The sequence below is a fragment of the Rhinopithecus bieti genome, unplaced genomic scaffold, assembly GCF_001698545.2.
Source record: "Rhinopithecus bieti isolate Rb0 unplaced genomic scaffold, ASM169854v2 scaffold_39586, whole genome shotgun sequence".
Taxonomy (NCBI): Eukaryota; Metazoa; Chordata; class Mammalia; order Primates; family Cercopithecidae; genus Rhinopithecus; species Rhinopithecus bieti.
The window spans coordinates 648,907-653,909 of NW_016816842.1; the positions used below are offsets into that span (position 1 = coordinate 648,907).

At 47.8% G+C, this 5,003-nt stretch overlaps 1 long non-coding RNA gene across 1 annotated transcript in view; it reads right to left on the reverse strand.

Annotated features, from left to right (window-relative positions):
• Positions 1-2,816: 2,816 nt before the first annotated feature.
• Positions 2,817-5,003, reverse strand: part of LOC108517435 (uncharacterized) — a 3,676-nt gene continuing 1,489 nt past the window's right edge. Inside the window, exons 2-3 of the long non-coding RNA XR_001882105.1 lie at positions 3,693-3,783; positions 2,817-2,970 (exon numbers count right to left, since the gene is read on the reverse strand). This is a non-coding gene — a long non-coding RNA (uncharacterized LOC108517435). The remainder of the gene's footprint in view (positions 2,971-3,692; positions 3,784-5,003) is intronic.

Sequence of the window (5,003 nt, forward strand, 5' to 3'; positions counted from 1 at the left end):
GTTCTTGTCCACCGTTCCCTCTCCTTGTGAATGGTACCACCATCCATCCAATCATGCAAACCAGAAACCTGAGAAACCTTGCCACTCTCTCTCTCCCTTATCCTCCATGTCCATCAACATGTCTGGTGGATTTTACCTACTGCAATCTCTCAAATCCATATTTTCCTCTGAATTCACTTCTATTACCCTTATCCAAGAATTATCACTTTCCTCTTGGACTCCAAGACTCCAGGCATCAGTTCTTGTTTCTTTCTAAATTATTCCTCTTATCCTATTATTCCTCTTATCATTATCCTCTTATCATCTTAGAATGATGATTTCCAATCCCAAATCATGTCACCCCTCATCCCTTATCTCCCCCTCCTCTCCTCCACCTTCACCGTACTCTACCTTCTCTACTTAACACTTTATAATGACTTCTTTAAACTCTTAAAATAAATAAACAAATCCGTAAAATGAACTGTTAGGTCTCCCTGATTTAGTTCCTATCAAATCTCCAGGCTTACCTCCTTCCATGCTCTTCCTCGCTCTCTATCTCAGTCACAATAGCTTTCTTCCAGTCCTTTGCATGTATCCTACTTCCTCCTGTCTCAGGGGCCTTGTACATCCTCTCCCCAGTCTGCTTTGCCTGGTTAACAGCCTACACAGCTTTCAGATCAGGGTTCAATTTCATGTCCATGGGATTTCATGTCCATGGGAAAACCCAACACACCCTCCTGAGTGCTCTCCTTCAGGCACTTACACATGACAAGTTTACATTTATACTCTTCTAATTACTGTCTGTCTCCTTCAAACCCTTAAGCTCTATGATGTCACAGACTTGCCCAGCACTCAGCACAGTGCCGGGCACAGTGCAGTCACTCAGTAAGTATTTGTTGAATGACTAAATAAAAGAAAGTCTTATGTTGGATTCTGAGGATATAAAGATGAATAAAGCACAGAGCATCCCAGAAAGCACCTTGTAGATTAAGAGTGGGAGGGAACAAGCAGATGAGAGGATGAGTAAACAGACTCAGGGTTTAATAGGATGATGAGCAGATAACAGAGAAGCCACCAGATGCTCTAGTGGAGATACTGATCCCTGGGCCCAACCTACCTGTCCCTAGGTGGAGCTCAATCCAGGTGTCTATTAACTGATCTGTCAGCCCTCAGGTACCCTCAGGCACCAGAGTCCTGAGTGTCCCTGGGACATTACTGCTGTGCATCTGCCACTGCATCCTAGCCATGGCAATGCCAACCTATGTGACCACAAATCCTGCACAGGCACCATCCTCAGGAACTAGGCACACCGTGGGGCCAGGTTAGAATGCAGTATTAGAAAAGGCTCTGGCTACAATAAGGGCACCATGCAGACCACTTTAGTCAGAAGAGTTCCTGGTGCCTTCTGGGCAGTGATCTCATCATATCCTCAGACCAACCCCAAGAGGCAGCAGAGGGAAATGATTTTTCTCCCCACTGGGCAGCTAAGGAGACAGATCAATAGAGATCACCCGACTTGGCCAAGGAATGAGAATAGCTTCGGAACAGAACTTAGAGAGAACCCAAGGTCCTCTCTGTTCAGTCTACCAGTCAAGCCGCAGATCCGCTGTGGCAGGAACCTGTATAGTTTGTTCACTTTGGTGTGGAAGGACATTTCATGGCCCCTTCATACCACTGAATGTTAGATTAGGTGGCCTTGAGAGATCATTTGATTCAACATCCTCATAAAGAAGGAAACGGAGACCAAAAGATGAATCTTTTTACTCTCCCTTTCTTTACCTGCTCTACTGATATCTAGAGGTAGGGCAGAGATTGTTAGCGGTCTACCCAAATCCCTTCTCCCCTTCTTTGCCTCTGTGGTTAGACTACATTTCCCAGCCTCCTGTGCAGTTGGGTGAGCCATGTGTCCATGCTCTCTCCAGTGGAATGTAAGAGGAGATGAGGTACTTCCAGACCGGGCCCACCAAAACCTCCTCTGCTCACACCACCACGTTCTTTTCACCTCTGGCTGACTGGGATGCCAATTCCCAGAGCAACTTTGGAAGCCATAGTAGGGTATGGCAGACCCACCATAACGTGGATTCATAATGTGGATTCCTATTCCTTTAACAGCCTTACACACTGATGATCAGCTCAATGGGACAGCTTCTTCACGCAGCCTATTGAGCTGAACATCAGTGTCTAAGGCCGTCAAGGGAACAAGAATGAAACACATATGGTGTTAAGCTGCTGCATCTGGGTGGCCTATTTATTACTACAGCCTAGCCTAGTCCGACTAACACAAGCAGAGGCAGGAAAGCCCTGGCAAAAGCTCTGACTACATGAAGTTTCAGGTGGCAAAGACACTGGGCTCCCTGCTGATTTCACTGTCAATTACATTGGGGTGCCCCCACTCCTACCTGTGGAGAGGTCAGGAATGCCTGTTAACTCACTCAGTCCTTGAATTTGTTCTGAGCTGTCTTCCCAGCTGTTTTATCCTAGATCAACAGATTCCCAGGGCTGGAATGGGTCTGAGAAGTCATCTGATTTATGACCCTGGCTCCAGATAGGACCTCTCAAGCTATCTGAGATGATCAAGAATCTTGTCTGGGTTTTCACATCCCTGGGAAGGAAACACTACAAATGTTCTTAGATAATTGTTTTAGTCTATGGCCGTACCACCCTGCAGTGCCTGATCTTTTCTGATCTTAGAAACTAAGCAGGCTTGAGTCTGGTCAGTACTTGGATGGGAGATACCTATTTCATACGTCCTTGCTACTGTGCCGGAAGTTCTTTACTGAACTCTAAAACATCAGAGCTAGAACTCTCCTTAGCAATCATCTAGGACCATCTTTGTTTTAGAGATTGGAAACTGTGGCCCAGATCACACAATTAAACAGCGGTAAAGGGCAGAAAAGAAGCAAGGGCTCTAGCACCAAGTCATCTGTTCTTTCCAAGGTTCTCTACTGCCTCCAGCTCTCTTGCTGTTTTGCTGTTTTCTCTTGTTCTGCCCTAGAAGGAGAAGAAAAAGAGCTGGAATCCATCTACACCATGATCAATCTTTCCAAGTTCTCCTTGTGTGTCCCTCCCCTAATCTGCTGGTTAAGCCCTTTCTAGTTGGTAATTACCCTGAACTTGGTCATTTCTCTTAGAAGGCAGAGAGAAGATTAGAGAGATAAACCTGTGGTACTTAAAGTGGGGAGGGATTGGGGGAGTGGGGGAGGATTGCAGGGAGGTGGCAGGTACATGTTTACTCCTTGGGTCTTAGTAGAGAAGGCAGATTCTCTCATAGGATCCCTGAATCCACACCAGAAGCCTGTAAGGGCCATTCTACCCTTAAACCTTCCTGCTTGCCTGGGAGTGCAACCAATACTACGTGACATGGTCTCTTTGGAGGGAAGGGAGTGGCAGTGAACAGAACCTCTGAGCACAGTCCTAGTCTGTTGGGGCTTGTGTGACTGGGTCTGGGCAGCTGTGCAGTCCTGCCTGTTATTGTGAGAGCAGCATCCAGAGAAGTTGAGCTCAGGCCATGAGAGCAAACCAAGTCAGTTTCAGGGGGGTTATTGTTTGGTACTTTCTTGGAGAGACCTGGAAGTTCTGTGTGAGAGCCCTGGAAAACTAGTTTGTTTAAAAACAAAACAAAATAAAACCAAATCTTTACTCCTCATTCCCTCATTTAAGGTGAGTTTGTTTATACACAACCTCCTTTATGTTTTTTTTGCCAAATGACTCACTTGTACTGAGTCACCAGAAAGTGGGCCTAGGCCCATCTGCAGCTGCCCTGAACACCACGATCTCATTCTCCTGGAGGTGGGTCATGGAGATCTGGAGACAGAGAAACAGAGAAGAGCAGAGAAATGGGATGGAGAGCCAGGCCTGAAAGTGAGGTGCATACTCATATTTTCATGAGCATTTGGTTGTCAGACAGGGGCCCCCAACAGAACCGGCAAGATCCCCAAGGAGCTGCAACATTTGTTTCTGTTGCAATACTATTTGTTTCTGTTTGCAAATTATTGCAAAGTGTGAATTAGGAGACCAGAATTAACAATATCACATGGTCATTCACGGATCAATCATTTCGTCTTCGGGTCTACCTTCAGAATCTTGAGCAAGTTATTTTCCCATTTGAGCCCCTCTTTCTTCACTTACTGAGGAGGCTTACAGTCCTAAACTTTAGACATTTTATTATTCATTTACTGGGGACGGAGTGGTTATGGAAACAAATGGAACTTTATTTACCAAGAAAATTTGTTCACATGAAATCTTTGAAGCTTTCCCCAAAGGTTTCCATTTAAAATTCTGTGATCTCTGGGCATCATTTAGTTTAATTTGCGATCTGCAGCTCTTTTCCTGATGATGAGTTTGCCCTAGCCTGCCTGAATTCACAGTTTTCTTTTCCCTGCAGCCTGTTTGGGTGTCCTCGCGGTGACATCTCTGCAGAACTCTGGTGTGAGCCAAAGGCAGTGGTCGGATGGGAACAGCATCCAAGCTTGAGAGGGCGTGGGGGATACTCGGATGCTCGCGTTGGCCGGAGGGTGAGGTGTTAGGTTTGGCAAACACGAGCTCATCACCAGCCCTGGGGCCTGAAGAAGGGGAAGTGGGGGTGGGAGTGGGGACACTTCAAATCAAGTAAGGGCGGTGACAGCGCGGGCTGGGGACCAGGGGACCGTTCCCTTTCTCTCTCCTATCAAAGCACTTGGGATAATCTAGTCTGGTGCTAATCACATTACCCAGGACCTGCTTTTCACCTACTTCTTGTGCGTTTAAGGAGTTGGGAAAGTGGTGCCCGATTCAGAAGACTCTATGAGGAGCATGTGTGTGACAAAAGTTGCAGCACCGTGGCTCCGCTGACCTCATCCCGCTGTCCCGGGCCGGGCCGCTCTCCAGGCGCCGGGCCCCAGCCCCCTTCCTGCCCTCTCCCCGCCCCCGGGCCCGCCGCGCCGGGCCGGTGATGTCAACCGAGGAGGAGCCGCCCGCCCTCCCGCCAGCGACCCGCCCGGGCTAATTAGCATGTAGCGGCGCCGCGGGCCGCCTCCGCCCAGCCC